General features: G+C 36.9%; 1 protein-coding gene across 1 annotated transcript in view; it reads right to left on the bottom strand.

Annotated features, from left to right (window-relative positions):
- Nucleotides 1–19,483, bottom strand: part of LOC106526359 (uncharacterized protein C14orf132) — a gene marked incomplete in the record, with an annotated part of 34,469 nt that extends 14,986 nt beyond the window's left edge. Inside the window, 1 exon segment of the mRNA XM_014020951.1 lies at nt 19,167–19,483.
- Nucleotides 19,484–21,252: the final 1,769 nt, after the last annotated feature.

Genomic DNA, 21,252 nt, shown 5'->3' with positions numbered 1-21,252 from the left:
ATATTACACTGTAATAGTATACCAGGGGTTGTTGTTCACACTAAACTAAACTGCTAATTTGAAGCTTGACAAATACCAGTAATTATTAAAAACATATCTTTATTGGAAATATATTGTCCTGGATTAGTATATAGGTTAAAGCTATAGGTTATAGCTATAGGTTAGAACAGCTATATTTATCTAAATATAAAAGAGCATATGAGACAAATTATGTCCATAATTCTGAGGGAAAAGACTACATTATACAAGCGGACTTTGGTTTGACTACATAAACATGTAAATAGCATTTGTGTCATGCTTTAATTATAATGACTTCAGCATTTTTATCACGGTAGCCTTAGTGTCCTGGTCAACATTTTCCAATYGCTAACACTKGACTGGACTTGTTAGGAGRCTCATTACAGAATCCACCTGTTTTACAATATGCATGATACATGTTTAGTTAAATAAAATAAAGCCTTAATGCACCATAAAGCATTTTTAAATTCATGACTGCATAAAATGATATAAATGATTGGCTTTAACATGTCAACAGTACAGTGCTAGGCCTAGCAACTAGCAACAAAAATGTGTAAATATGTGAATATTTTTTCATTGAACAAACAATCGTGTCAAATGCAGTTTTTTTTTATTTCATTGACTCCACCTTCAACAATATACTGCCCCTAAACATCTAAAACATGAATAATCAAATCCAACAGGAGGTCAAAGCCATAACAAAGCAATATAATTCAACAATTACAAAACTCAAATCCCATGCCCTTATTAAGGAAGATTTGAGACTGTCATGAGAAAAAAATTATAAAAGAAGGGGGAAGTGGCAGGTTTCAGTATCTGTGCACTGTGGCCGAATTAATGCGCTGATTATGTCAGCTCCACAGCTGTGACTCAAACAATCAAAGCATACTGCAAACAGCTGGTGCAAATACACGCTCATCTTCAGAGTTTTAACTGACCTAATTATATACTTCATTATTTGGTTGTTATTTTAGTGCAATTAAAAAAATTAAAAAGCATTTTACTGCCCAATGAAACATTTTTTTCCACCATCATTAATGGCAGGACAACTGTGGTGTGTTTTGATATTTATAAAATGTCCCATGTTTCATTAAAACATTGTTTAACAGGGGAAGCAACATTTGATATTTGAAGCTGTCCATCTCCAACTTTACAACACACACTCATTACTTCAGCTRCACAGAATGAGACCAAGAAATAAAAATAATTTCCTACAGCCAGTTTAGCCCACAAACCTGCAATCTGTGACACTCAGGAAGAGCAGTGCAAAAACCAACTACCAAGGATTAAACTCATGTGGTATCATGAAGAAAAGTGATCCCTTACTATATTGCAGTTGCACATAGAAAACAATAGATTTGACCAGATGGTAGCATATTGTGTTAGTCATGCCATAAATCTTGAGGATTTGAAAGAAGCTTGTTTCAACACCAACTCAGTGGTGCTGAAAGCTCTGGTCACTAAAAGCTAGATTTACAGCTCTGCTCTCATTGATTTCCCTCCGTCTCTGTGGCCCGGCAACATTTTTAAATAAATCTTATAACTCAATAGAACAAGAGGAGCCTGTGTGATTTGCTCTTGACATCACRATCAATCTGTCAGCTTGGTAGAAGTTCAGCATGACAGAAAAAAAAGTTTATTAAACTTCTTTAATATTATAAATGACCAATATATCATCTTCAGGTGGCGTTCTGTGCTATAACTGGTCCCTACTTGATTGATGTATTGATTTTTCTTTCTTTCTTTCTATTTCTTTTTTTTTCTTTACATCATTGCCACTCCTGTTAGTACCAAAGCAAAATAAAGTACAAAAGACTTAAAAATAGATATTAATTTAATGACATGGCCTGGAAATTATTTGCACGTTTTACTGTGAATGTTCCTCAACAACTCTTATCCAAGCACAAATAATTACCAGTACGTGAAAATTAAAAATAAAACAAAAAAGATGAGGAAACTCATTTCGGCTGCTTGTGTCTGCGATCTTGTCCTTTCTGTCACTACCCATAGCTCGTGTCCATAGACGAGGGTAGGATCATAGACCAACTGGTAAATCGAAAGTTTCGCCTTCTGGCTCAGCTCCCGCTTCACCACRACAGATAAAGATAATTACCAAGGCTTTATAAAAGCACACTTTTTGTTTCTAAATGGTAATGACCAAGTTTTTTTTAATTAAGCTTTTAAAGCTGCACCCTACATCCCTTTAACATTTTAAATTTAGTGTGCAACAATTTGTGATTTTTATTATTTGTGTTAAAAGTTAACACTCAACAGCCATCTAATCATAAAAAACATATTAGAGTTGAACTTATACATTTTCAAAAATCACTTTCCCCCATAAAAATTCCTCTTATGCTATAAGTAAACCCTCTTAAACACCAACATGGTCTTTCATATAAAGAAGTGCTATCTTAGAAAAAAGAATAAACCAATACTTGCTTACGCTGATGATATTTTGGTTTATTGGTGCTTGTTATTATGCGAATGAATGTCCTTACCTTTCTCACTTGTCTTTTATGTCGCCTGCACGTGAGGAAAACAAGAATACGAAACATCTAAATACTAATGTCTCCTTTCCCCTTGCTCTGTCTCCTTGAGGTGCATTTAAGTGATTGAAAAATCCACCATGATGGCACAGGGGAGTGATTTTCAGGTCACAGAAAGGCAAAGGATGCAAAGAGGCATTATGCAGCAYGATGAAAAGCACCATCTATGAGCTGCTGGCATTCAGCCTGTCAATGTTTGTCCCTTTTTTAGTTCCATCTATTTTGGTTCAACTTATCACCTACACTGATTTATGACACATCAGTCACAGCTTTTATAACCCAGAGCTGATCTGACTGAAGTCGACGGGTTTAAGTTTCTGCTGCTCATTTCAGGTGACATGTTCTTTTCTGACTGCTTCAGTCTCTTGAGGAACAGTTGGATTATGCAATAAGGTAGGCCATATTTTATTTTWTTTTTTTACTTTGGTGTACGATCATAAAAATATTCAGATGGGGTGTTACAAATATTTGCTAGCTACATTTTTTTATTRACTTCAACCTGTTTGCAACTTTACACCACAATATTGGTTGTTATTGGTTAAAGATTACAGCAAAGATCTTAGGCAATGAGTAGCACGTGAAGTGTGTATTGAGAATGACTCTCATTTACAACTAAGGCAGAAAGCACATTATATATAAAGTTGACTAACTTATAGCCATTTCTGCTTTATAAGGTCAGTAACTTGTGGTGGCCATCTTCAATTGGGTCAATGCCAAACGATAATCCGCTGTAGATGTACATCCACTGATTAGTTCTTGAAAGTGTCAATAAAATCTGTAAAGTGAGTCATGAGATATTTTGCTAACAGAATGATATTGTTGACTTCAAGTAGTCAATGTCAAAAATTTAAACAAAGATTTTGTGCAATCTGTTAGCAGTCAAAAGTGTGTTGGGGATCAGTCCTAGCTACTACCACACCAAATGTCTGCCCACTACCTGAGTTATAAATATATTTGTTTTTGCTGAGGTCGATCATTAATGCACTTTTTGCAGCTGTGGCATCCCATACTGATAAATTCATGCCTATTTATTATGCAATGCAAGACATGGAAACACTTAATTAAATCTCCACTCATGAAAGACTAATAAATTCAAATGCATGATCTGTAACACTTGATTGTAATAAGATGCTTTTTGCAGCTGAAGAATGATTCTCAGAGTTTCTCAGGCTCTCTGATGAATTACGTCTTTTTTTCTGTCAACTAAATTCAGTTTATTTATATAGCACCAAGTCACAACAATTGTTGTCTCAGGGCACTGTACACAGAAAACAATAAATCTAAAGAAGTCAGTCAGTGTGTACACATTCTTTAAATTAAAGCTGTTGGGAAATTATCTTTATTAGAGACAATGACACAATTCAGTATTTGTTTCTCTGATCCTTCACTGTAAAAGTGAAAAGTTCTAATTTTAGCTTGTTTCCTGTCTTCTTGTGTTGTGTCTTGGAACAGAATCGGTCCACACAAGTGAAAAGATGTGTTTCATTTCCATCTGGGTTTCTAACACGCCGTCACACACACAGTCTAACACTCTTCTCACAGCATCAAAACATGTTTCACCACAACAGGATGCCTCATGCATGAACGAACTAATCCACTCTTAGATAAAAGAGAGGCAAGATCCTCTCTAGCAGGTCTTTATAATTTCTGCTGTGAAGGCAGTTTTGAAAGTGTTGCGATTTGGCAACAATCAAAGGCTTTACGGTTGAAGGTTTTAGTTCCATTGAAACCTATTTTTACGCTCAGACAGGGCTACATTTCAAAGAACAAAGAGAATTGACCCGTGTGCACACCTCCACGCTTGACAAATCTTCTACAGGAGAGCGTTCAGTCTTGGATGTCAAACCTTTCTCTGTCATCCAGCAAGTCTTTTATGGCAGCCTCTTGCTGCTCTGACCTTGTCATTTCTGTTCTTGAATCTTTGCTTGGTTCCCTTAAGGCCTAAATGACTTCAGATAGGCAGTCACTACTCATTTCACAGAAACTGTAAAATCCTTTGCTCGAGGAGGACATCGCTTCTCATCACCTACTTATTCACAAATCATTCCTAGCATTGTATTCTTGCACCTTCTTGACTCTCTGATACTTCAGCCTTTTAATGTAGTTAAACAATTCATTATTTATTACAAGGTACATGAAACCAACAGGTGTTCTACAGATGATCATTTTATCTTTTATATGGCAATCTCTATTTAAAATATATTGTACCTTATATATCGTACCTGATGATTTACATGGTAATAGTAATGGTAAATTACTTTGGCAGCTCCTAAATTGTTAGCACAGTTAGCCGATATAAAACCGCACATTGCTCATCTTTATTTGTGGTTTTCTTGTGTGAACAAAAGTTCGGATTGGAAACCCAAATAATACGCATAAAACAAAATAAGTTCAATGTTTATTTTAATTCCACTCTGAGCCTGTTTGTGTGGCTTCAGAGATTCAAACAAAATGGCTCCAAAGTAAAAAGTCCTTAAAATATTTATTGAAAGCCTAGTCACATGCTGGATATGATGCCATACCTCCACAACAAGGAAGTACACTGAAAACTGTTTTACATTCCAGAAATATTCAACATTATGCACTGCTGAAGCAAGGCACATGTTAAATAGGGACTTGTTRATATGGTTTACAGCAGCGGTGCCCAACCAGTTGATCGCGATCGACCGGTCGATCCTCGGCTGGTTCCCGGTCGAACACGAAGCGCAACCTTGCTCTAACAGCTGACGAGCAGGTGTTCTGTCAGGACACCGGCCCAGGCCATGTCCGCTGGCTGAGCTTCATTCTAACTCTGGCAGAAGCGGTGGAGGAGGGAGGTGGGAGGAGTTTAAACACATCCCAGCCTTGAACGCGCTCCCTCCGCCCTCCCCATCTTGTAGATGTGACCAGGTTTCATTCAMAGTAGTCTCCTTGTGATGATCTTCAGAGTTTTTATAAGTTTGTGTTTATCTTCTTTTTTTGTTTTGTATAGTAAGTACAGTTTCATGTAGAAATATGTCTGTCTGCATCCTGGGTCCAATTCCTCCTGAAAACTGGCCCATAAAGCCTAATATTACATGTTGGCATTTTTAATTTGAAAATATACTATAAAACATTTTGAAGACATTTTGATGTGTGCTGTTTTTTTATTTATTTATTTTTTAGTGGAACTAAATCCTCTAGAGACTACACTTCTCATGCATTTGACATGACAGATGTGAAAATGCGGTCAGAATAGGAAATGTTGCTGTGTACTATTTAACTATTGACATCAATGTACCTTTGACATCATATTTTTATAATTAACATGAATTGAAAGATAACCTCGATAACGTATTGAAAAAATTATTCATGCCACTTAGATGAATACTTATTGAAATACTTGCATGTGAAGTAACAGGAAGTGATGTCAAAGGGGAATGTCTGCATATGAATGGAGCATCGCTACAACAGACTGTAGAGAATAATCTAATGTTTATTTAGATTATTTTGAGTTCCTATTAGAGAGCTGAAGATGAAGAGTGAGAATTCAAACAATGTTTAAATAAACAAAGACCAGTGAGTTCTTTTTCTTAAAAAGTTCCCCTTTGATGTCATTTCCTGTTTCACTTTGGCAGAGTTAAGTTCAAAAGAAAATATGGCAGATGTGTGACAAAATAGGTAAAATGTATATTTTGCCAAGTTTCTTAATTTAAAATGTTTTCTTTTACATTTGTATTAGAAGGATATGCATGACACTTAAAATGTGATCACTAAAGTGTGTCACAGTCTCCACACAGATACACACATACATTACATGATCCCCTGCCTTTCATAATGGCAGGCAAATACTGAAGATTAGAATCTTCATCAAGCTGCCCAAAATTTGTATTCACATATGCTGCTCTTCTACTAATGAGCTGTCTCATTAATTTCTGCATTCCATAGCAACAACGCTCCCATTTCCTCTTATGGCACAACATATTAATATTTGCATTCCTAATTAAAAAATGTGTACAGCATCTTAACTTGTAATGTTTAACTTTAGGATAACTTGATCGAATTTGACCACTTCCAGAGATTTTGTTCATGGACATAATTGATGTGGAAAGACTCTCAGAGCATGCATCTATTACACTTTATTAAAAAACTGCATGCATTAAAAAATATTTGATTTTAAATTATTTATGAGACATCTAATTTTTTTTCTGTACACTCATTTCTTTTCTGAACACCAAGCACTAATTTTGCAAACTTTCTGCAGCCTGTACATTATGAAGACCCCTGTCGACCACTGATCCTCCTGTCAAATATAAATTGCATCCAACACTTTAAATATTTAATTTTCTGTCATCCCTGCGCTGCTCTCCATTATGTTAAGTTTTCCAATTACTTTTTTGATCTTATCTCCTCTTGTTCAACAACCAGCCTGTTGTTGTCATACACTTTTAATCTCAAGAGAAAACATGATTAATTATCTCCCCTGTTACATCTGAGGAGCTGTGCAGAAAAAAAAAAAAAAATATATATATATAGTATATGTGTGTGTGTGTGTGTGTAATTTTTTTTGGACACTCACACCCTTCACAGTACACAAGTTTGTGCTGAAGATGCACTCTCACAGGTGTGAAAAGTACTTGTTTTATAGAAACAGGAGGCAGGATGTGATTTTTACAAAAATGCTGTGGACGTTTTATTTTTTTTAAGAGCATGTCAAGAATAGGAATCCATGATCTGTGGTTTTGCCTTGATATTAATACTTAATATAAACTAGAGAGAGTGACAAAGTAGAAAAAAGGTGAATCAAAAGATTAAGAAGAGTGTGAAGTATGTTTTCCAGCATACCCTGAAAGGTTTTGTAGCTCAAACTTGWGTTAAAGTATTTTTCATGTCAGAATCAGAATACATCCTTTTTTGTGCAAGCCAAGTGTGTAAACACACACAATAAAAATGGCTCCAGCTGTTGTTTCTGTTTATCCACAAACATAAATTAGAACCACAGATTTTCTTGGTGTGAAGTTAATCTACACAACCCCCATATGTCTGACTGTATGAGGTTGTTTTCTAACATACACACATAATTTGCCCATTTTTAGGAGTGTGTGATTTGGGACCAATTTCAGAATGTTAGAATGGYTTTTTGAAACTTGTAAAAACATGTATACCACAGTCATCCCACCCAATAAGAATTCCAGTTAAACGCCTCCAGTTAAAGAGAAACTGCAGCGAGGACCATTGCCAATTGCAGCACCCATCACAAAATAACTACAGCAACAGCCTGATTGGCAGAATGGATACTTTTTGACTTTCTGGCTCTGAGCAGTCAAACAAATTCTTTGGGACCCCTTTGTGGATCCTGAGAAGCTCAGAGGGTTTCTAAGCTTGTGTCCTTCATCCAGACAACACAAAGGTTTGATTAAAGCTCAGTGTCTTTTTGGAGAGAGCAATGGGCCTACTAACAAGATCCATTTTCATATAGGTTCTTCATACATCCCCACTCACCAAACCAAACCAAATTTAGATTGGGAAAAGAATATTTTTCATGAAACATGCTTCATATGAGGGTTCAAACAATAAGGACATATTGCGAGTTGTGTCATGTTTCTTGTAAAGGCTGAATGAAAATGAAGTATCTGCCACCAGAGTAAYAACACAATCTCTGTAAAAAAAAATTCTGCCAATGTTTCTGGTGTCCAGTCACTGCCAGAGTGGAGTCAACAGGCTCCACTGCAGGTTGGCATCAGCAGTTTTGAATGCTTACTATGAGCATGTTCCCTGTAGGGGGAGAAAAAGGAGGAGGAGGGGGTCGACTGTGTGTCATTAATTTGTCACTCCTGTGTCATGTTGGCCTAGTTACAGTGGTGTTTCCAGGAACTGTAATGTAACTATGTCATATACTTTATCCTGCCTGGTCAGTGAGCGAATGTTTGAAATTTATGCTTTGTTTTGTTTTTAAGTGGCAAAAAGCAGCTAAAAGATGTGAATTATTCACGGAAAAAAACATTTCTACACATTAGGACACATGCATGTTGAATGCCTTGTGGTTATTACTTATTGCCTTTCTGTCTATTGGTCAAAGTTGTGAGTAAATRCATTTGTGCTTTTGTCATGTTCCAAGATGTGTATGTAAAAAAGGGAACAGTAAGATTTCTTCAGGATGCAAAAAGCTATTTGATGAAAAAACTGGGCTGAGTTCTAATTAAGGGAGGGGGGTGTGCAAAATCAACATTTTTGAGCTTTCTATCATGGTATTATATCATTCCATTATCAAAGTGTTGCTTCGATTCATTGTTGCATGTTTAAGTCTCCTGTGGCAAATTTGGAGCTGACTAAACGCTTGCTGGTACAAAGCTCCGCCTATTTACACAAAGCTCCTCCCTAGAGCTCAGTCTGCAACTGAGCTCCCACCCCACAGACCTCCCCTCCCCCAAAGCATTGTTTGAAAACGTGTGGAAGTGGGAGTGTCAGAAACAGTCAGAGGTTCCTAAAGAGAAAAGTCAATGAGGAAAGGAACACAAGTTACTTGATTGCGGAATAGAAATGAACCATGAGCTATACTGAATTTAAAATTAAAGGTATGTTGCTTCAAACCATCATACCATCTGCATGGAGAAGTTCAAAACTCAAGTTGGGTGTTAAATTTAAAATGTAAAGTGTACGTTGCAAAAGAAAAATATGGGGGAAACTAAAATAAAATCCGAGTTAGTGTGCTTTCTTTTCAACTCATGCATGACAGCAGGCATTCCAACTAATTTCCATATGTAATATAACTGACTGAACTGTAAGTGCCTGATTCATCAAGCGGGCATTAAAGTTGAATGGATCTGAAATGAGAAGGTCACATTCAGATTTGTTTTCTGTAAAATGTCATAAAAAGTCATAGATATGCAGCTTCTATAAATTTGTTGGGGTGAAATTATAGGCAGCTCGGAAGCAGAAGAGACGCATGTGCCTTTAAAAACGACTTTACCAGGAAAACTCAAGCAAGTCCATTTTAAACATTAATTATTTGGTGAATGTGGGACAAATTAACAGCAAGACTGACATGCAATGAATTATTTCTGATCTAAGGAATAAATACAGAATGATGTACTGAATTGATGTATTTACTGATGTATAGCTGCTGTATGCTAATGTTGTCTTAAAATCTAAAGACAAACTTTGGTTTGGTACTTTTCAGGCATTGCAGGTCATTATGTACTGTATAGCTTCAACTCCTTTTACAGACTGGACAAGAAGTGAAGGGAAAAATTAGAAATACTGAGAGAAAAGTGTCTTTCTGTACACCCTGATTTTCGTTTCAAGTCGATCAAACCCAAAGTCTCAGAATAAATCTTGTGAAATGAATTAAATGAAAAAGACAAACAAAACTTTGTTTGAAATCCTATTTAAAAAGTATCACTTGTGGTAAAACTTGCAAAAAAAAAAAAACAAAATAAAAACTTTTTCATCACTTGCTGTCAAAAGACACAAGATGGGCATTAATACAGTATACTGTATGTTTTTATGTTTGTACAACAGCTGAGTTTTATTGAAACTTTCAGGAAATAGTCATTGAATGCACATCTGCTCCTGATTAACATTTGAAGTCAGTCTAGTTCAAGATGTCCATCACAACTAAATATTGGCAAAAACAGAAATGCTATCATTTACTCACTTGTACAGATACTGAGCTAAATTTTAATATGGTAGTAACCAAGAGTCCTCTGAGAGCTATCAGTCTGTGCACGAGTCAACTCTGTTCACATAACCAGATGATAAACTTTAATGAAACTCTGATAAGCTAATTATAGAATGCATGTCTACAACTGATTAACTTTCAAAGTCAGTTCAATTCATGATGGACCCTACAGCTGATCAGGTGTAGCTTACACACAAATGGCCATGTTAGTAAACTGTACAAACAGGATAAAATTTGACGTTAATGAGTCATTCACAACACAGTTTCAGCCCTAACAGATTATACAGGGTTTTGCGATGCTGCTTGAGATTGTGCCTAACATAAATTTCAAGGTTTACCCCAAATCAGCTCTCAATGACGCCATCAAAATGATGCCATCATTTTTCATCAAATGCTCTTAGTTTAAAACTCTGACATATGCAGTTTTTCAAGTTTGTGATTTTGTCAGTTTTAATTTACATTTTCAATATAAATAAATAAAACTTAACCCAATGAGACAAAAACCTTTTTCTAACATCTAACAGCAAATAGTGCATGTATCTTACAGTGGTTAGAATAACCAATCTTCACTAACACAAAACAACACTGCTTAAATCGGCACAATTTTTAATGTTTTATTTATTTATTTATTTATTTATTTTCATATTTTAGTAAAAGATCTGTCCATGAGTTACACTCAGATTTGCAGTTTGTTGAAGTATGTTGATAAAATACTCAAGAACTTTCAACTCCAGTCAAATCTCAGTTTTAATCTCCAAACCAACGAGTGGCAAAGTTGTTCTGAAGTAATGGGTGGGAAACAATTATTCATGCCAAAACATATGTAACTCCTAATTGCAGAAAATGAAAATCACAGTCATATGAGAAGTGTCATGTAGTCCACAAGTTAGGCCTGTCAGGGGAAGATGTTGTTTCTTCATGCTTGGCTGTCACAGTCCATCAAGTGTCCTCTTCCTTCTCCCTAGGACTTTTCTAATGTGCGCTCACTCAGGTACAAGAAATGGGGGCGATATTTGCAGCCACAGTGTAAACATGCCGTAAAATTAAAAGGCACAAACGCACTACAAAATGATGTGGCAGCTAAATGGGTTTTGCATCATCTCTTACCATTTTCTGACAGTTCATCGAACTTCAGTTATTTTGGCTAATGTCGCTACACCTGTCAGTTAAGTGTCACGGTTTATTTACAGTTTACTGACAACRATGGCAAAATAACTTGTCATGAACATAAATTATTTTTATTTTAGGGGTTTCATCTGCAGGAGATGTAAACCGGTATAGTTTCATCACCGAACAGCTCGTTAAATCTGATTTGTCCCAAACTAAAATGAGATTGACAACCGTTTATTGACCATCCATCCATCCATCCATCCATCCATTTTCTACCGCTTATCCGGGATCGGGTCGCTGGGGCAGCAGCCTAAGCAGGTTTATTGACCACAGAGTATAATTTTTTTTTTCACTCTTGGATGAGTAAGACGGTTTTTAYTTCTCTYCTGCCCTTCCTTATCTTCCCTGCTTTGCTGCTTGGAGCCTTCTCTATGTTTTTCATCTGAAACCAAAAATTATGGATATTTTTATTTTTATGGATTTGGTTCGCTGGTCTTAATAAATTTTTGGAACAAAGTTTTCTTCCATGGGAGGACATGTTAAAAGTGTGACCTCTGTTCTGCTCTGTTTTGGATTTATATATTTGTATTCCGATCACTGGATTCTACAGATTGGCTTGGGGGTCTCCTGGAGTTCTACAAAACAACATCGGTTGCTATTCACATCCTGGCTGCCTGACCATTATGAAGGATTGCTGTTCTAGCAGCACTCAGACTTTTGCCTTGAGCGAGCTGGACTCAGTCTGCAAGTGGTTCTGCTGAGGGTCGTGGGCCGGCTGTGGTTCCTGGGCTTTGCTGGCCAGATGGAACTAATCTTGGAGAAAGCTGATAGCTTGGCTTGACGGAATTTGTCCACACTATTTGTCTGACTGGATTCGCCACATTGAGTTGTACCAGCGAACATGAAGGCAGATGGAAAATTTTTATTGTCTGCCTGGCTCTAAACATTCTCTTCTGTTCCCAAAACAACTGATCACAGAATTTGGCTCTCCTACATGGCCTTGAGCTGTAGACTAAATTGGATGGTTACGTCGACTGGGGTCTGCCCCACACCTCCTCCCCTCACACCTGTCTGTGATCTGGTTCCTGGAGCAAACTGAGGGCTGCACAGAATGAACACTTAACATCCATATTCATATTCATTTCCTCAAAGGTATTTTGGATCTGAAAAGACAAGAGCTTCACTGAGTGAGAAGTAGTGTGGAGAGCAGCRGACAGTAAGTTTCACTTTCACTTTTTATCTGTTACTGCCAGAGCCTTTAGGAGTTWTGGGCGGGGTGTGTGGGGAGGGGGGAACTCTGCCATGAGGAAGTTCAGCTTAAAGACATGTCCCAGGGGCGTTTCTGTTACCAAAAGGCATTTCTAGTCCCCACCTGTCGTTTTCCTCCTCTGCATGGCTTCCTAAAAATGCTGCAGGATTTCTYAAACATGCATGAATGAGTCAAAGCAAGGCTTTGGGCATGTKTTTTATGAGAGTATAACATTATAACATGATAYAAAACTCAAAAAAGTTKATTTTACATGATATTGCCCCTTYAAGGGTTGTGCCTCCTCATGATGTCTTCAKGAAGATGATCCTTGCTCTGTGCAGGGTCTGTGGCTGCATAACCCAGGGCACCTGTTCTCCTAWKTTTGTTATGTTCTGTCTTCTTCTGAATGGGTGGTCTGAACTGTAATTTCATTGTGCTCTGTAYARTGACAATAAAGKTCTATCTAACTAATGGATAGAAAARCCAACAGGTAGTAATAGAGAAAATTTATTATGTGTGCTTTATATTACCTTRACTTACTCAAATTCAATAAAAAGTAAGTCTATGACCTATAATATATTATTTTTTGCTATTAACCAAAAGTACAAATACCTAGTTTTTAGTTTTTGTCTGTTGTCTATATAATTTTAATGGATAATTTATACACAATTTGCATTTCAGGCAAGCAAGTAGGGACACAATCAATTCACAGCTTGCAAGAAGAAAAAATATATATTTTTACTTTGGTCATATTCTTGTGATTTCTGTGACCATTGAGGGTTTTTCTTTCGTTAATAAAGGGGTACCAACAATTTTGTCCATATTGTAACATCAATGTAATTTTCTGATAATTGMTCAGCTAACATTTGGAACTAAATAGCTGATAAAATTCTGATAGTGCGCATATGCGAGTAACTTACTGACAAGTGTTTCTAACCTATAATGTTTTTAAAAGTTAAAGAAGTCATGTAAATTAATGATGTAATGAACAGATAAATGTTTACACTAAGCAGCAAGAAACAAGTCAGTTTTTTTCTAATACATTGTAGCTGATTAATAATGATTATTAAGTGTTTCCAATGCAATTCTGTATTAATAACTATTCGTTAGTAATATATAATAGTAAAATGTGAAGTGGTATCATATTGCCCCACCAAACGAGAATGTGAATTTTTATTTTGGCGCTAATAAATTTTTGTATTATTGTTTGAAGCCAGGTCCAAATCAACTACAAGGGGAAAAATGCAAAACAGTTCAATTGACAGTTGTTTGAGGAATAATTGGGAGAGTTAAGCACTACTTAATCATAAAGTTGATTAACAAATAAATACTTGCACCTTCCTGCAAGTCAATTGTTCCCTCTACTGTCAAACTAAAACAAGAAAAAAAAATGAGTGGGCATAGATATGCCTTTTTAAAAAGCAGCTTTGAAGTATTTGTTCTTCTCTGCATGCTCCCTCATAAACCTGTGGATTTATTATGACATCAAAGGCATAAAGATCGAACCACCTTTTCAAAAGGGAAGCAGTGGTCTGTTCTGAACGCCTGTCTCTTGTGTACTTATTCTTTGTTATCATGCTGTCATTACGGCACACATGGCGAGGGATCCCCCCCGAACCCGGCAACAACAATTATAAATTAGTGAAAAGGTGTCAAGCTGTGTCAAATCTGCACAGTGCACTTATTTATTTATTTGTTTTATTAGTTTGGGTTGAATATTGCCTGTTCATAACTCTGCCAGGTCATATAAAAGTTGAGAAAGCTCTAAAATCGAGGCAAGATTCAAAACAAAAGCTTTCATAAAAAGCTACGTATTTGCAGAGACGTAGACCAGAAGGGAAATGAACTCTTCGAGATGAAAAGCCTCGAGTGCTATTATTGCTCTCTTCAGATAAGCCTACATTACAGAGACCAGGCCATTTTTAAAAGGGACAGTCTGGGCAGAAACGCACTACAGTAATATACCTTCATTATGTAATTCAATTTTTGTCCTGCAACTAAGAATAAAGATGGCTGCAGTATAAGCTTTACTTATTCAAACAGTGTTTAATAAAAAAATAATCTAATTTGTGAACTCTTCAGCTTGATTTCCAATAAGTTGGCTTTAATATCAGGGGCAAAGGTGCACAGACAAATCTTCTTGGTCTGCCTCCAGCACRTCTCTTAAACTTTACATCATCTACTCTGGTTGTATTGCTTTTAATGCACTTGCTACTGAGTGATCTAATTTGCTACCAAAGTAGATCAAAGTGTTCTTTCCGGCTCTGCTTTGTTTTGCTCAGGGGGGCTCGAAGCTGCAAATAAATACATATGGCTTTGTTTGTTTCAGCTGTCAAACACTCCCTCCTTCCTCAACCTTTCGTTCTTGTCAAGCCTCTTTAACACAGTTGTCCGTCTCCTTCAGCCCTATCAGGTAGAATGACTCACAGCCACATCCTCTCTGACGAAGCAGAAAGGAAACTAATGGGATACACTCTCAGTGAAATAGATAGATACAGAAACAAAATAATGTTCTATTAGTACAGCCAGGAATGTAAGAAAAATCGGTTTTATTACGTATAAAATCTATATATGTTTTTTCTACACCTGGCAAATGTGGTTTAAGTGTGAAAACAAAAATAAGCTAAAGGCCAGGATCTGAAAGACAAAGCCCTATAGGGGTTTCTCTGCCCTGTGTGGCAAATCTGTCAGTGAAAACAAGTCAGAGACTGGCAAAAGGCCTAGAAGGGAACTGAACCCTGTCTAAAACACATCAAGGTACACCGTAGGTTCATCACACACGGCTTGTTGTTATGCCTTAACATCTCCCAGTTAAATGCCCAGACAGTTGCATCCTATTCACAAGGTGTGCACCGAACAATTTCAACTCCAAAAAATGAAGAAAAAAAAAGATAAAATAAAGTGATTTGGAAGAATAAGAATCATTTTCTTTTCCCTTTCTTCGCGTGTTTTGACATCCTCACAAAGTACAGTGTACTGTGTTCCACATCGATGCAGAGTGAACCGAACATAAAAAAGTGGCTCCATCCCCAGAGGATTAGGGCTAATTGAAAGGATAAAGAAGAAATCGCCTCATTGCACTCAGCTTAGTATTGAAAAGCTTCGCAGTGATTGTCACCTATCAACGCACATTCTGCAGCGCTTCAGGTTGTCGCTGGTTTCACTCTAACGAATCGTTTTCATTGCAAAGCGGCGAGGCATTACTGCCAAATGGAAACAACAARCACATTGTTCGTCAAAAAATAAATAAAAAAAGGGGAGCTTATGCGATATGGAGCAGCACTTTTTTCTACAGGGAGAAGGGTGATAAATACAGCCACACATTAGCCAATTGTGTAACTAGTCTGCATTGATAGTCTGTGGACTGATGCACAAGATACATGCTCTTGGGATGGATGTCGTTTTGGTGGAAACAAAGGAAACTCCTCAGCTTCTTTGGAAAATTAAATTGTAAAAGGAGATCACTAAATATGTTTAAAGTGTTCTGCTCAAATACACCAAAGCAGTAATGAGCGGGGGGGGGGGGGGGGCATCTCTTCAAGAAGCACACATTATCGTCTAAAAGAAAAATATCTGCACTTCCTCTCTGAGTTGAAACTGTTTTACAATCTTTGCAAAGCTGTTTTAGGTCACATCAACCATCTTTAGACAAAACGATCACAAAATTTTAGTGGTTTGAAGGCAGAAAACTTTTATTTAATATGACTGTGCCAAAAAATACAAAAAAATCCATTGTGACGTCAGTGTTTAAAACACCAGGCGCATCTGTCTGACTTTTCTGTAAGACTGTTTTAAAGTGGCAGACACTGGAGAGCTCCTTGATTCAGTTAATTAGCCATCTCTGCACTCAGACGGCTGCCATCTTCAAAGAAAAGGTGGAGAAAGATGAACCAGGGGTARCCAACTTGGACTCAGCTGGCTGAGTTAACTTTGACCTAATTTAGTCTTCAAAACAGGATGGCGGCRTGCGGCAGACACATCACACCTTGAGGTTTGGTGAATTACACAAACTTGACATGTAAATCACACCTTTGCCCAGGTGTAACTACTCCATATGAGTGCAATGAAGCTGCCATCAAGTCATGTGTCATCAAAACAGACACATCCATGTATGAGATTGAAGTGTTACAGAAAATAAGAGCAAAGCAGAGACTTCAAGAAGTAATGTGCTGATTTTTGCAAAGCTCAGGGACTAGGTCTGTGGTGGACGGTAAGATGAGCTTTTGTTTCTGCTTTGGCACTTCCAGACGTGCTTTCAGCATCTGTGCTTTCATCAATACAGAATCAGCCTTGTTTCTCTGAGAAGAGAAAATCAGAGCCTGGCTACATCTGGGGTCTTTGTTTCTGATCTGTGCTCCTTTTTTTTTTTTCACACTTAACGCCCCACACTCACAGGTTAATAAACTGTCAACGCTCCAAGCATCMTCGTTCACTCTGCTATGTTTTCCAGTGTTTTTGTGGTCCATCACTAAATTTTGTCATGGATGACTGGTAGCCTGGTAATGCAATTTTGCTTTTGCTGGTTGTTTTGACGTTTCTTCCCCCCACCCCCACCCGCTACAGAAAATACCTTGTTATTATGATCTTTATTGTCAGACAGAACCTCATGTCACTCGTTCGCTGGGGGGCAGAATGCTTTATGTGATAATGTTGAATGGCAGCTGGTGGGACAAGAGGCAAGTAGGATGAAAGCCACATCCTAAATATAAAAGCTGAATATAGTGTGGTGCATTATGATGAGCATGCCCCGCTTTGACCATCTTGTGAGCCTGGGGGCTCAGTATTTTTAAGGAAAGCCAGAGATGCAAAATAGTTTGTTCAAACCAGGACAACATTTTCATAATGAACATATCCATAGCAGGGCTTGGACGCTGTTAACATATTTCATTTCAACATCAAAAATTATGGTAAATCTAAGTTTGTAGTTCACAGAACTATATTATTGGCACAGTTTTAGAAAAAGACAAAAACATAATTTAACTTCATGGCAATGCAAGTTAGGTAAATTTACCACTTGAATCCATTTTACAAAAACTACACCAAACATCTGATTCTAATAAAATCTAAATGTTTAAAGTAAAAAACACTTAGCTATAAAATAAAACAAAGATTATCTTTAGCCTTATCAAATGCTGATGTTTGAGTTTACTACAGTAGTTTTCCAGACATACTGATACTCACTCAGTGTAAACACAACACATGTACAGTAGAAGTGTCACATGACTGACCTACATTRAAGTGACYGTAGTATTTGTAGGTAAACAAATAYAGCAGAATCTGGCTAAATTCAAAACTATGTAAACCTCATAATATAAAGAAATTGATAAAACACAAACACTTCAAATGAGGTAAACAAGGATAASGCTCAAATTTAGTTAAAAGGAGCCAAACAAATCTGGTCTCATCCATCTGGAAGCAGGTGCTGCTGTTTTTTTATTTTTATTTTTTTTACCTTCTGAATAAAAGACTCACTTTATAATCTCWGTTAAAATACCAGTTAAATGTTGATTTCATCTCCCTCTGGTGTTRGCTAAATATCTACACAGTACATAATCTAGATAAGCATTTAAACATTTGAGTGGTATTAGTTAACAAACAAAAAAAGACTTCAACATTAAACTCTACACTGAAGCACTTTTAGTTTTTTGTTTTTCCATTTTAAAACCTTGATGCTAATCTTAGAAAGCTTTTCTGTCACTTTTAGATGTTTTTCTTTAAGAAAAGACAAAATCATTTAGACATCCATTTGCTTTACATCTAAATCTTTCTCCTAAAATAAATATTTGATGAGTTGTACCAATACCCCCCCCCCACCCCCACATTAGTCATACTTAGCTCATCGTGCAAGAAAGGAAATAAAATAATTACTTAAACCATCTACTCTTTTATGACTTATTATTCCGCCTCACTTTCAGTCTGGTTCATAGTAAACAAGGACGCGTTCTCAGATGGGTCACATGCTCCAATGCATTTCCATTTAGAGGGCCTCGATTTAAAAAGATTCGGGAGCATCTGGTCCCGCCGAAGAGCCCTTAGCGGAGAAAATAATACTATGAACCTCTTTAATGGGTGCGCAGAAAACAGCTAAGTAGATGGAACCAAACAAACCTTAAGGCAGACAACAAAAGAAAAAAAAGAGAAGTGAGTGCAGGATGAAAAGGCTTTAATGCAAACCAAAAAAACAAGCACAACAAGGAGCAAGTGCTCTTTTTGAAGCTGAAACTTAAGCATGTGTGTTTAATATGTGAGGCAGTCAAATATTTGAACAGAATCGACCCGTTTAGGATGGTGGAACCTCTCCTGCCCAGTAATAAAACTTGCATTAATTTTTTTTATTGTTTAGATGCTTGATGTTTAGATAATTTACTGATTTGACTTTTTAAGTCYGACACAAACCCTTTTTAGAGACACAAAACCTGACAAACTTTAACAGATTGATGAAAGCCAAGTCAGTAACAGTGCCATAAAATAAGGTTGCTGCTGCTTTAAAAAAATACAACAACAGTCGTGGATGCGTTATTTCATTCTTATAATAATGAACTTGTTGACCAGCCACACCCATGAAATGAATGAAAGTTTAAAGAAAAGCTTCTTGCTCACCTGYGCGGCCATGAAAGACAGATCCATCCTGTTGCTCCGTTCAAGCCAAGGCACTCAGAGAAAAATGCAAACGTGCGTGTTTTCTTCTTCTTGTTGTTCTTCTCTCCCTTTTCTTCCTCCTCAGAGCATTTGTCTGTTCTCGTCGCTCGGCATCCGCGGTCTGCGTGAGTTGGCGGACTTCACCGGCAGAACATGTCGTCGAATGGAACGAACGAAGCGGAGGATGAGGATGTGAGAGGACGGAGAGAGGAGAGGGACGCGAAGCAGATGGAGTGATGGAGAGATGTGGCTGCGAGAGGCAGCGGGAACGAGGAGGAGGAGGAGGAGGAGGAGGAAGAGGAGGAGGAGGAGGCAGACTGTCACACAATAACAGAGGAGGTGCGAGTCACAGTCTTCCTCTCTGCTTTGTGTCTTTCTATAAATCTTTTTTCTGTTTGCATTATGTAATGTGCACGGGYGTACTGGAGGCTGGTAAGGAGTAAAATAGTCTCTGCTTATCACCCGCCACTGAAAGTAAAAGGGCAACAATGTTTTACCTGTGTGTGCATCTGTTTCTGTGTCTGTTAGCAAAATATTTAATGAACCACTGGACGGATTTTCATGAAACTCTCAGAMATTAATCATTAGATGGRCAAATACAACTGATTAACTTTTGTTGTCAATCCAGTTCAAGATAACTGCCACTATCAACCAATATTAGAAAACACTCAATTGTTTACAACTCWTGCAGTTTTGCAGATGTGGAGCTAAAAGTTGCTGTGCTAAGAGTCATGTACTTTTATACTCCACGTTTTAGTTGATTACACAAGATCTGCTTTTTAACTTTTGCAATTAACTCTTGGAGTCAACTTTATTTGTCTGTTAGCAAATTTTTTTCATAAACCTCGGGACAGATTTGATTGAAACTTTAATTAAGCAACCATTTTAGTGTATWTGTACAATCTGTTACCTTCTAGAGTCATCCCAACTCAAGATGGCCCCACAGAAAGCTGACCTTTATGGAGCTAAATTGGGGTCATAAGTTTTGTTCAAATTTAAAAAAAAAAAAATTGAAACTGAAAAAGATTTGAAACTGAAAAACAATTTTGAAACTGAAAAAAAATTGAAACTGAAAAATAACTGAAACTGAAAAACAATTTTGAAACTGAAAAAATAATTTGAAACTGAAAAAATAATTTGAAACTGAAAAAATAATTTGAAACTGAAAAGACAAGATGTTTGAAACTTTTCTAGATTGTAATGCATTGTTTTTCAGTTTCAAATTTTTTTCAGCTTCAAATATGTTTTTCAGTTTCAAATCTCCTTTTTTCAGTTTCAGTTTTTTTCCAGTTTCAAAATTATTTTTCATTTTCAAATCCCTTTTTTCAGTTTCAATTTTTTTTTATTTTGAACAAAACTTATGACCCCAATTTAGATCCATAGCCAAGAATAAAACAGCTATAACTCTTTTCTAGATACTGAATGAAAATCGGACATGGTAATAGCTGAGAATCCTTAACATCTCATATTCTAAGCGTTAACACATATAACATTGCACAAAATGTTCCCTCATGATGTGTTTTGGCTTAAAAGTGCCTCAGAAAAAGCTGCAAGTGATMTGCCTTCTTTCATGCTATGCTAGGGTTTTATTCATTTTGTTGTTTGGGGGGGGGGGTTATTTTCTCAACAAATCCTACATTTAAAGATGAGTGGTCCACAATCAGATCAGCTTTTCCTCAATAAAGTCTTCAATCCACAGGAAGTGAGTACAACCACAGGCTACCGCCTCAGGCAGAAGGTGAAGAATGACAGATTTCTCTTATTTGCTTTTTTTTTTTTCTTGTTTGCTTCTCTGGTCAAACCAGCATTATGTAAGAGTTAGTTTATAAGATAACATATCTGAATGCAACACAGAATGACTAAAAGCATGCCATTAGATGATGAACAAAGAGACTCCAGCAGCCACCCCATCCCATGGGCTGACGCAGCTGTAAATCAAAACCTRCCTTTTTGGCATGACATTTTTATCACTCACATGGGTCTGATGTGAATGTCACACTGTTTTACACTCACTCGTGGTGTAGCGCCTCGCTGAAAGTAGGCTTACCTTA

This window comes from Austrofundulus limnaeus, unplaced genomic scaffold (assembly GCF_001266775.1).
Source record: "Austrofundulus limnaeus strain Quisiro unplaced genomic scaffold, Austrofundulus_limnaeus-1.0 Scaffold273, whole genome shotgun sequence".
Classification (NCBI taxonomy): domain Eukaryota; kingdom Metazoa; phylum Chordata; class Actinopteri; order Cyprinodontiformes; family Rivulidae; genus Austrofundulus; species Austrofundulus limnaeus.
Note: the sequence above shows the minus strand (reverse complement) of the source record. Positions and strands in the feature narration are given on the sequence as shown.